A 12,679-nucleotide genomic window follows, 5' to 3' on the forward strand; every position below is an offset into this window, starting at 1 on the left:
TGACAGATAGGAGCTGCCCGGTACGTTATCATTCTCCTCTTTATCACTTTTGAAGCTTAGGGCATCTGACCCTCCCTCTCTGTGACTGGTTTGTGGGGTGCATTTTTGCAGGGAGGGAGAGTTAAAGTGCTTTATAAAAAGTTTTGTGACCGTTAATTGCATGCATTATGCTCATTTATTAAATGGCGGAGAGGGCATTAGATGGACAGTGGTTATAGACTGAGGGGTGCTGGGATGAGCGTAGCTGTATACATCGCTGTTATTCCCATAGAGAGACACGTGGTGGACTCTGCTAGATTTACTGCAATACTGACAGATGAGACGCCTGGGAGCTCTCTGTAATATTCCATATTGTATAACTAGGTGTATGTAATGGGAGCGAGTCTCTATCACTGAGGATGAGTAATAGGACAGTTGTGATCAGTGATCGCAGATACTGTTAGCAGCAACAGGTGTCGGCTTAAGGGTTAATCAATCTACATTCAAATAGAAAAGATTATTAGGAAGGAGCGTAGGGGTGTTTTTTGGGGGCTAATCATGCGGCAATACCAACAGGTTTGAGTATTCCGTATCTGACTGTGACTAATACAAAATGTAAAAAATTCGACCCTCTAGTGAAATGTTTTTTAAAATGTTGCGTGACTACGACTTTCATCATCCGGCATAACAGGTGTCAGTTTAGGGTGAATGCTGGCACCCAGCAGGGGAATGTTTGGTTCCCCTCCTAATGTAAACATGTTGATCCTTCAAATAAATTATTGACTGTTTACCATTAATCGGTGAAAGTGAAAGATGACGCACGTCTCCTAGACCACTTAGCGGGTGCACAGCTGTAGTCATTACTAACTGTCACAATCCCCAGACCAACTAGCAGGTGCCCAGGTGTAGTCATTACTAACTGTCATATTTCCTAGAACACCTAGCAGGTGCCCAGGTGTGGTCATTACTAACTGTCACAATCCCCAGACCATCTAGCTGGTGCACAGGTGCAGTCATTACTAACTGTCACATTCCCCAGACAACCTAGCAGGTGCCCAGGTGTAGTCATTACTAACTGTCACAATCCCCAGACCACCTAGCTGGTGCACAAGTGCAGTCATTACTAACTCACGTCTCCCAGACCACTTAGCGGGTGCCCAGGTGCAGTCATTTCTAACTGTCATATTTCCTAGAACACCTAGCAGGTGCCTAGGTGTAGTCATTACTAACTGTCACATTCCCCAGATCACCTAGCTGGTGCACAGGTGTAGTCATTACTAACTGTCACATTTCCCCAGATCACCTAGCTGGTGCACAGGTGCAGTCATTACCAACTGTCACAATCCCCAGACCACCTAGCTGGTGCACAGGTGCAGTCATTACTAACTTACATTTGCCAAACCACCTAGCTGGTGCACATGTGGAGTCATTACCAACTTTCATGTTCCCAGACCACCTAGCTGGTGCACAGGTGAGGTCATTAATAACTGTCACATTCCCCATATCACCTAGCTGGTGCACAGGTGCAGTCATTACTAACTGTCATGTTTCCCAGACTCCCTAGCTGGTGCACAGGTGTAGTCTTTACTAACTGTCACATTTCCCAGACCACCTAGCTGGTGCACAGGTGCAGTCATTACTAACTGTCACATTTCCCAGACCACCTAGCTGGTGCACAGGTGCAGTCATTACTAACTGTCACATTTCCCAGACCACCTAGCTGGTGCACAGGTGCAGTCATTACTGTTATATTTTCAAAACATGTGCTGCAATCATTCCTAACCGATACGTTCTACACATCCACTGGGAACTTGGAAAACATGGACTGTTGGTAGAGCTTGAGGACTAGTCTACATATTGGGATCCATAAATCTCTTGTGTGACCCGATTAGTATAAACGGCACGGCACCAGCCTACAGTATGGTCCGACCTGTCAGTCATCAGTCATGGACCTATAAGAAAATACACTTACTATTATTTTTTGGAAGTTAAAAGTAGAAAAGAAAGTTTATCAAGTTTCTATAGTTGCACCGACATTGACTATAATGATGTGGGGGTACTTATGTATTATCTGGGCTCCCATGTTAAATGCACCCCATTTTTTCATACCTCTACTATCCAACTACGCATGGAGTTGATTTTATATAGTGTGGCGAGCGCAGCGAGCCACCGTGCCCGAAGCGTGGTGAGCGCAGCGAGCCCCGCGAGGGGACTCGGTCTCATAAGAAAAACGGGAGCCCAGATATTACATAAGTACCGATGTGGGTCATTATAAGCAAGATTCTATAGGATACCCCCCCCCCCTGCCCCTTTCCCCTCTCCTTTTGCCTCTCACCAGGTTGCAGGTCGTACCTCAGATGATGAAGTATAATACCGCACAATCTCACTTACTGTATTAATAAACTGACAGCTACAAATACCCTCGGTCAGCTGATGTCGCTGCTGATTTGATTGTCAATAATAGTTCATAGATTTCTGCAGAACTCATTTATAACATGCGGGACTTCAAAAAGGTCAAGTTAATATCAGATTTATTTTTCCCCCCTCTGGTTCATTGAGTGGATCCATCTCCGTTGTCAAAAAGGGATCTGTCCTTGTAAAGAATTTCAGCTCCGGTCTGGTAAACGCCATTGAAGGGATACTGGCAGACGAGGTGTTAAAAACTATGGAATATGAGACACAAATCTCTTTGTTAGGTCCCCCCCCCCCCCCCTCCCTGGTCAATTTCAGAATGGATTTTTACAATAAAACCATATTTTTTATGTTTTATCTAAAGAAATGACTGTAAATTGTATACCATACGTAGGTTATATCTGTAACTAATACTGTAAATGTTTGAAATGAAAAAATCCCCATGTGTAGGACTGAATGCATGGAAATCTGTATATATAGTGAATGTGCGCACGATGGATACAGAGAACGCAGGCGGCAAATAACAGCGCTGTATCATTCCACAGCGATACCTCCAGTCTGCCGTGTGTAAACATCTCGGATGTAAGGAAACGGCAGACGTCCGGCCTAAAATGCCAAATGTGTTTTCCTGATTGCACAAATCCCGAAGTTTGCTCTAGAAATTACATTTAAATTCTCCAATAAATTAAATTCCGCCGCATCATCCAAAATTACAGACCCAGGTGCCCCTACGTCCAACAAATCGGCCTTGAATTAAATATTGATTGTTAGCCGTACCATCCATCGATCAATTGCCTTGTCAATGCAGTGAGTTTACGTCGTTAGTGGTTTGATGTATGGCTCTGGTTTGTGGTGCCGTGGTTAAACCTGATATTAAGTAACACAAAGGCCCTTATTCTGGTTCACTCGCAAAGGCAAATTCCTTCTCAAATGGACAAAACCATGTGCACTGCAGGTGGGGCAGATGTAACATGTGCAGAGAGTTAGATTTGGGTGGGGTTTTACTTCAAAGTGAGATCTATATTGCAGTGTCAGAATAAAGCAGCCAGTATTTTCCCTGCATAGAAACAAATTAACTCACCCAAAACTAACTCTCTCTGCAAAAGTTACATCTGCCCTCCTGCAATGCAGCAAGTACCAGCCACTTTATCACTTCTTGGGCCAGATGTACTATGCTTTGAAAAGTGATAAAATGGAGTGTGATAAATGACAACCAATCAGCCCCTAACTGTCGTCTTTCAAACTCAGCCTGTAACATGGCAGATATGAGCTGATTGGCTGGTGCGTAATCACTCTCCATTACATATCTTTTTCAAGGCTTAGTACATCTTTCCCCTCCTCCATTATCACCGCTTCATACAACTGCCTCTCTGTCTCTCCCTCTAACGCTGATCTGTCCTGCAGGCTGGTTAGGTGAGAAGTTAGGGTAAGGCTGCGGGAGGGGAGGTTAGGGTGAGGCTGCAGGAGGGGAGGTTAGGTGAGAAGTTAGGGTAAGGCTGCGGGAGGGAAGGTTAGGTGAGAAGTTAGGGTAAGGCTGCAGGAGGGGAGGTTAGGTGAGAAGTTAGGGTAAGGCTGCGGGAGGGAAGGTTAGGTGAGAAGTTAGGGTAAGGCTGCAGGAGGGGAGGTTAGGTGAGAAGTTAGGGTGAGGCTGCAGGAGGGGAGGTTAGGTGAGAAGTTAGGGTAAGGCTGCGGGAGGGGAGGTTAGGGTGAGGCTGCAGGAGGGGAGGTTAGGTGAGACGTTAGGGTAAGGCTGCAGGAGGGGAGGTTAGGTGAGAAGTTAGGGTAAGGCTGCAGGAGGGGAGGTTAGGTGAGAAGTTAGGGTAAGGCTGCGGGAGGGGAGGTTAGGTGAGAAGTTAGGGTAAGGCTGCGGGAGGGGAGGTTAGGTGAGAAGTTAGGGTAAGGCTGCGGGAGGGGAGGTTAGGGTAAGGCTGCAGGAGGGGAGGTTAGGTGAGAAGTTAGGGTAAGGCTGCGGGAGGGGAGGTTAGGGTAAGGCTGCAGGAGGGAAGGTTAGGTGAGAAGTTAGGGTAAGGCTGCGGGAGGGGAGGTTAGGTGAGAAGTTAGGGTAAGGCTGCAGGAGGGGAGGTTAGGTGAGAAGTTAGGGTAAGGCTGCGGGAGGGGAGGTTAGGTGAGAAGTTAGGGTAAGGCTGCAGGAGGGGAGGTTAGGTGAGACGTTAGGGTAAGGCTGCAGGAGGGGAGGTTAGGTGAGAAGTTAGGGTAAGGCTGCGGGAGGGGAGGTTAGGTGAGACGTTAGGGTAAGGCTGCAGGAGGGGAGGTTAGGTGAGAAGTTAGGGTGAGGCTGCAGGAGGGGAGGTTAGGTGAGAAGTTAGGGTAAGGCTGCGGGAGGGGAGGTTAGGGTGAGGCTGCAGGAGGGGAGGTTAGGTGAGACGTTAGGGTAAGGCTGCAGGAGGGGAGGTTAGGTGAGAAGTTAGGGTAAGGCTGCAGGAGGGGAGGTTAGGTGAGAAGTTAGGGTAAGGCTGCGGGAGGGGAGGTTAGGTGAGAAGTTAGGGTAAGGCTGCGGGAGGGGAGGTTAGGTGAGAAGTTAGGGTAAGGCTGCAGGAGGGGAGGTTAGGTGAGAAGTTAGGGTAAGGCTGCAGGAGGGGAGGTTAGGTGAGAAGTTAAGGTAAGGCTGTGGGAGGGTAAGGTTAGGGTGAGGCTGCAGGAGGGAAGGTTAGGGGCGAGGATAGGGTAAGGCTGCAGGATGGGGGTGTTGGAAGAGAGAATAGGGTAAGGCTGTGGAAGGGGAGGTTAGGGTGAGGCTGCAGGAGGGGAGGTTAGGTGAGAAGTTAGGGTGAGGCTGCAGGAGGGAAGGTTAGGGGCGAGGATAGGGTAAGGATGCAGGATGGGGGTGTTGGAAGAGAGAATAGGGTAAGGCTGTGGAAGGGGAGGTTAGGGTGAGGCTGCAGGAGGGGAGGTTAGGTGAGAAGTTAGGGTGAGGCTGCAGGAGGGAAGGTTAGGGGCGAGGATAGGGTAAGGATGCAGGATGGGGGTGTTGGAGGAGAGAATAGGGTAAGGCTGTGGAAGGGGAGGTTAGGGTGAGGCTGCAGGAGGGAAGGTTAGGGGCGAGGATAGGGTAAGGATGCAGGATGGGGGTGTTGGAGGAGAGAATAGGGTAAGGCTGTGGAAGGGGAGGTTAGGGTGAGGCTGCAGGAGGGAAGGTTAGGGGCGAGGATAGGGTAAGGCTGTGGAAGGGGAGGTTAGGGTGAGGCTGCAGGAGGGAAGGTTAGGGGCGAGGATAGGGTAAGGCTGTGGAAGGGGAGGTTAGGGTGAGGCTGCAGGAGGGAAGGTTAGGGGCGAGGATAGGGTAAGACTGTGGGAGGGGAGGTTAGGGTGAGGCTGCAGGAGGGAAGGTTAGGGGCGAGGATAGGGTAAGGCTGCAGGATGGGGGTGTTGGAAGAGAGAATAGGGTAAGGCTGTGGAAGGGGAGGTTAGGGTGAGGCTGTGGAAGGGGAGGTTAGGGGATAGGTTAGAGAAGGGTAGCAGGTTGTCTGTCTCTGGCTGTAACCCACTCCCTGCTCCTACCCTGCATTTTATAAGCTCCATTATACCCCTTTCAGACATACGCGAAAATCCCGGGTTTTTTCACATGAACGCGCCCAAACCCGGGACTAGTGTATGTCTGAAAGGGTATACCCGGGATTTCACTCCCGGATACTGAGCACCTGCAATTGACCAGGGTTTTTCCCGGTATTTAACTCCCGGGTATAGTACCCGGCTTATGTCTGAATGGGTTTACCTGGGTTTTTCAGTTTTAAACATGTGATGTTGCTTTTTTTTGCTGCCGGGGCGTATCCCATTTTAATGATAAAACACTGAAATGCCTGAAAAGCCTGGCTTATGTGTGAAAGGGGTATACCCGGGTATTTCCCGGATTTGAGGTGTAGTGTGAAAGGGAGTCTGTTACTAAAATCCTGGGAGTGACCTGGGTTGAAAATCCCTGGTAAACCTGGCCAAAATCCCGGGTAGTATGTCTAAAAGGGGTATTAATGTGTAATCTGACCTGTGTGAGCAATAGGCAGGAGAAGTGATAGGGGAGGATCTCCTGGCTGTGGCTGGTGGTGGCTGCTCACAGTGTGGGGGCTCCTGTGCCTGGGTGCTGGGTTGGCTGCTGGAAGCTGTGCAGTCTCCTGCTGCTGATGATCATCCCCAAGAGGTCAGAGGAGCATGTGCTGGGCTCTCCTCCAATCAGAGCTCAGCATATGCTCCTCTGACCCCACTGCAGTGCCTCCTGGGATGTTTTATGCAGTAGTGCATTGCAGAGTACTGTGTGATGCCCGACCCCCTCCCCCGCATCAGAGTTAATTGCATACTTGGCTACTTTTGAAAACTAGTTTCAGGGAGATTATAGTTGGTAGTAGAATTTTGCACAGCACCCCATTGAGGGGGCGTGTCATGCTCCACCCAAAGGGCGTGTCTACTTCCATATATGGAGAGATTGTGAACGTGGCACCTAGAATCATTGGTGTGTACTGCTACATCTGAGAGGAATCTTTTATAATGACTTATATCCAAATGTAGATGAGCCCCAAAGCAGTTAGTAAGAGCAGCACGGATGGTGTAATGGTTATAGCATTAGTGCCTGACAGTGCTGAAGTCATGGGTTCTATTCCCACCATGGCTCTAACTGTGCGGCATTTGTATATTCTCCCCGTGCTTGCGTGGGTTTCCTCTGGGTACTCCGGTTAAGCTCCACTGGGGCAGGGACTGATGTGAATGTTCAAATATTCTCTGTAAAGCGCTGCAGAATATGTGTGCGCTATATAAGAAACTGTTAAAGTGCTGGGAAATGGTGCTGAAGATTCAATGTAAATGTATCTGGCCAGTGGTCAGGAGATGTTGGGGGTGCAGTGTCCTATGTCTGTATAAGGTGTAATGGATGTATTATGGCCAGTGGTCAGGTCATGTTGGGGGGTGTAGTGTCCTGTGCCTGTATAGCAGGGGTGGGGAACCTTTTCTGTACCAAGAGCCATTTGTATGGGGAAAAAATCCTTCGGGGGCCATATGTAAACATTTCTCTTACAAATTGTCCTGCTGCAGCCGTCCCACGCTCCGGCGGCTGCAGCTGAATAGGACTGACAGTGTCCGGCTGCTGTTGATTAAGAGGAATCTTGCGAGAACTACCAACCTGTCGCGAGAATTCCCCTCTCCTTACTCCCGGCAAAACCGCCGGGTGGGTGGAAGGGCCAGTGTCCTATGGGGTGGAGTGTCCTATGTCTTTATACTGTAGTGGGTGTGTCTTCTACTTATATGATGAATAATGTATTGAGACAAAAATTAAATAATGCCTTTGAAAGATGCTGGACCATTGTCATACTGTATGTGAACCACGGACTGCCGGCATGATGCATATTCAACGACCTTTGGGCAACCCCAGCCGGGCCGGCAGTTCTGGGGTGCGTTTCCTGGGCCAGTTGGTGGCGTGGTTGTGACTCAATCATTTCACCAAAACTATTTTATTGTAAGAAACAAAAACATCTCTTTACACCTAAATAATTGCCCATATCAACTTCAGGATTAAGAAAAGAAAAATTAACAGCAATATAGATCTAAAACCTTGAAGTATCAGGTCAGGGAGAGATGTATTAAAGCCTGGCTTGTCTTTACGGAGTGTGCTGTTAAATAGTTTAGAAGACAGGCGATGGTCCCTCTGTGATCTGACGCTCCAGCCCTGAGTCGTTTTCTGGCTGTTTACACAGAGCGCAAATAAAATGTTTGTGTTTTTCCCGGCTCCGCGGAAGCCGTAAGATCTTGCAAGACGTCCTTGTAAACTCTTCGCTGAGTGTCATCTGGCCGCTATCCCGATGTATCTGAATATGTTTTAATTTTGAAGTACGCAGAGATCGAGATGTAAAGTGGGAATTTCTTGAAGGCGGTTCGGCTGTTTGCCACGGATGAGCACCTAGACGTATGAATGATCTTTCCGCATGAATTCTTTATGCAGCAAAACCGTCTTCCCTGCTACATAGCCGGGGTGGAAGAGTTAAGTGTCACACAAAGAGCTTCAGTGTCCTACGTTCTGTCTGACTACCCTGATATTATCGCATTTGTCGCCGTTTAATGGGTCATTAAATTCACTTTACAGTTCCAGAAACTCTGTTTAGTCAAAAAACAGAAAATGAGGTGACTTGGGGTGATGTATAGACGACAGTAATGGAGCTGCTATTAAAGTCATTCTTCTCTCCCAGGGAGCTTTGCTTTTTGTGAGTCAGTATTCTCTAAACTTTAAAGACTTCTGTAATTCTACTTCATAAGAGGAATACTCCTCCGCTGCATGACGTTGTGTATGCCCAGTATTGTTATGGCAGCCAATGGAGCTGGGAAATGTGACTCAGTAGCGCACACAGTGGGGGGGGGGGGGGTTCTGTGTCCCCAGAGACCCCGCTAACTTATGAGAGATATTAGTGTATACGCTTGTTTGGTCGACACATGTGCAAAACTTCTGTGCATGATCACCTTTCGATGGGACTGGGGGGTGGGACCCAGTGTAACATCGCAACACCACTGGATGTTTGCCATTCGATGGTGACAAATATCAGAATGCCCCCATCAAATGGTAAAAACACTATAGTGTTCCCGCTAGGCTGTTTTAGCGGGGCGCTGCACCCTGCCTGATTTTTAAAGGGCAAAATGCGCCCTGCCCCTCTGACAGCGCCCCGCTAAAACAGCCTGCCTCCTACTCCTCTGGTGGTACTGGGGAAGCCCGGCGCCGCAGTAGATAGCAATGCCCGGCGCTTCCCCGGCAGTGCAGAGCCTTCGGGGCGGCCGAGCCTGCCCCCTTCAGTGACGGCGGTGGGGCACACCCCTTTTGTGATGTTAGCGGCTCAGGACCGCCCAGAACAGTGACATCGGCAGACACGGTCCGCCCCCTTAACACTGTCCCTGTGCAGCGGCGCCCTGCCCACCCCTGATCCTAGAAGGAACACTACACTACCATCGGTTCAAAATCATTGATGATTGGGAACATCACAATGCGATGTCCATCCCTGACTATGTAGAACATGTAGGTAGCAGGGGAGAACATTGGGGGAGATTTACCAAGCTTTATAAAGAGGACAAGTGGTTGTTTCGCCCATAAAAACGCCTCCCTATTGATTTTTAAATGGAATCTATGTATTGTTTGGTAAATGTTAAACAGATTTGTACTTTAATAAGCAACACAATTTAGCCTGAGCGTATAATGCAGATTAAGACAATGTAGAGGAATCTGAGATCTAACAAAGCATTTTTTTCCGTTAATTGTTTCTGAAATCTTCAATTGTTACTACAAAATAATTTGTATAAAATCAGAGGAATACTTACTGTACACACACACACACACACACACACACACACACACACACACACACACACACACACACACATATATGATACGCTTGGGTAGAAAAAAGTGACTCAGGTCTTGCAGGGCTGCAGCGTGGCGCACCAATCAACACACACAATAGCTAAAATACATGCACCTGCACACAATACTCACCCGTGCACCTGCACACAATACTCACCCGTGCACCTGCACACAATACTCACCCGTGCACCTGCACACAATACTCACCCGTGCACCTGCACACAATACTCACCCGTGCACCTGCACACAATACTCACCCATGCACCTGCACACAATACTCACCCATGCACCTGCACACAATACTCCCCCGTGCATCTGCACACAATACTCCCCCGTGCACCTGCACACAATACTCACCCGTGCACCTGCACACAATACTCACCCATGCACCTGCACACAATACTCACCCATGCACCTGCACACAATACTCCCTTGTGCACCTGCACACAATACTCACCAGTGCACCTGCACACAATACTCACCCGTGCACCTGCACACAATACTCCCCCGTACACCTGCACACAATACTCACCCGTGCACCTGCACACAATACTCCCCCGTACACCTGCACACAATACTCCCCCGTGCACCTGCACACAATGCTCCCCCGTGCACCTGCACACAATACTCACCCGTGCACCTGCACACAATACTCACCCGTGCACCTGCACACCATACTCCCCCATGCACCTGCACACAATACTCCCCTGTGCACCTGCACACAATACTCACCCGTGCACCTGCACACAATACTCACCCGTGCACCTGCACACCATACTCCCCCATGCACCTGCACACAATACTCCCCTGTGCACCTGCACACAATACTCCCCCGTGCACCTGCACACAATACTCACCCGTGCACCTGCACACAATACTCCCCCATGCACCTGCACACAATACTCCCCCGTGCACCTGCACACAATACTCACCCATGCACCTGCACACAATACTCACCCGTGCACCTGCACACAATACTCCCCCGTGCACCTGCACACAATACTCACCCGTGACACCTGCACACAATACTCACCCGTGCACCTGCACACCATACTCCCCCGTGCACCTGCACACAATACTCACCCGTGCACCTGCACACAATACTCCCCCGTGCACCTGCACACAATACTCACCCGTGCACCTGCACACAATACTCACCCGTGCACCTGCACACAATACTCACCCGTGCACCTGCACACCATACTCCCCCCATGCACCTGCACACAATACTCCCCTGTGCACCTGCACACAATACTCACCCGTGCACCTGCACACAATACTCACCCGTGCACCTGCACACCATACTCCCCCATGCACCTGCACACAATACTCCCCCGTGCACCTGCACACAATACTCCCCCGTGCACCTGCACACAATACTCACCCGTGCACCTGCACACAATACTCCCCCGTGCACCTGCACACAATACTCCCCCATGCACCTGCACACAATACTCCCCCGTGCACCTGCACACAATACTCACCCGTGCACCTGCACACAATACTCACCCGTGCACCTGCACACAATACTCCCCCGTGCACCTGCACACAATACTCACCCGTGACACCTGCACACAATACTCACCCGTGCACCTGCACACCATACTCCCCCGTGCACCTGCACACAATACTCACCCGTGCACCTGCACACAATACTCCCCCGTGCACCTGCACACAATACTCACCCGTGCACCTGCACACAATACTCCCCCATGCACCTGCACACAATACTCCCCCGTGCACCTGCACACAATACTCACCCGCACACAATACTCACCCGTGCACCTGTAGACAATACTCACCCATGCACCTGCACACAATACTCACCCGTGCACCTGCACACAATACTCCCCCGTGCACCTGCACACAATACTCCCCCGTGCACCTGCACACAATACTCACCCTTGCACCTGCACACAATACTCACCCGCACACAATACTCACCCGTGCACCTGCACACAATACTCCCCCGTGCACCTGCACACAATACTCCCCCGTGCACCTGCACACAATACTCACCCGTGCACCTGCACACAATACTCACCCGTGCACCTGCACACAATACTCACCCGTGCACCTGCACACAATACTCACCCGTGCACCTGCACACAATACTCACCCGTGCACCTGCACACAATACTCACCCATACACCTGCACACAATACTCACCTGTGCACCTGCACACAATACTCCCCCGTGCACCTGCACACATAATGGCTCTTATTAAGATTAGTAAATTAGTTCCAATAAACACAATAAAATGAGTCATATCATGTCATTAACTAATGGGTTACACATACACTATATCAGGGGAGCGCTGTTACACACATACACTATATCAGGGGAGCGCTGTTACACACATGCACTATATCAGGGGAGCGCTGTTACACACATACACTATATCAGGGGAGCGCTGTTACACACTTACACTATATCAGGGGGAGCGCTGTTACACACTTACACTATATCAGGGGAGCGCTGTTACACACATGCACTATATCAGGGGAGCGCTGTTACACACATACACTATATCAGGGGGAGCGCTGTTACACACATGCACTATATCAGGGGAGCGCTGTTACACACATACACTATATCAGGGGAGCGCTGTTACACACATACACTATATCAGGGGAGCGCTGTTACACACATACACTATATCAGGGGAGCGCTGTTACACACATACACTATATCAGGGGAGCGCTGTCACACACATACACTATATCAGGGGCGCGCTGTTACACACATGCACTATATCAGGGGAGCGCTGTCACACACATGCACTATATCAGGGGAGCGCTGTTATACACATGCACTATATCAGGGGAGCGCTGTCACACACATGCACTATATCAGGGGAGCGCTGTCACACACATGCACTATATCAGGGGAGCGCTGTCACACACATGCACTATATCAGGGGAGCGCTGTTACACACATACACTATAT

General features: G+C 49.6%; 1 protein-coding gene across 4 annotated transcripts in view; it reads left to right on the forward strand.

The window, feature by feature from the left end:
* LMO1 (LIM domain only 1) overlaps positions 1-12,679 on the forward strand; it is a 126,725-nt gene that overhangs the window by 16,925 nt on the left and 97,121 nt on the right. The window lies entirely within an intron of this gene.

This window comes from Crinia signifera, chromosome 11 (assembly GCF_055691185.1).
Source record: "Crinia signifera chromosome 11, ASM5569118v1, whole genome shotgun sequence".
Lineage (NCBI taxonomy): Eukaryota > Metazoa > Chordata > Amphibia > Anura > Myobatrachidae > Crinia > Crinia signifera.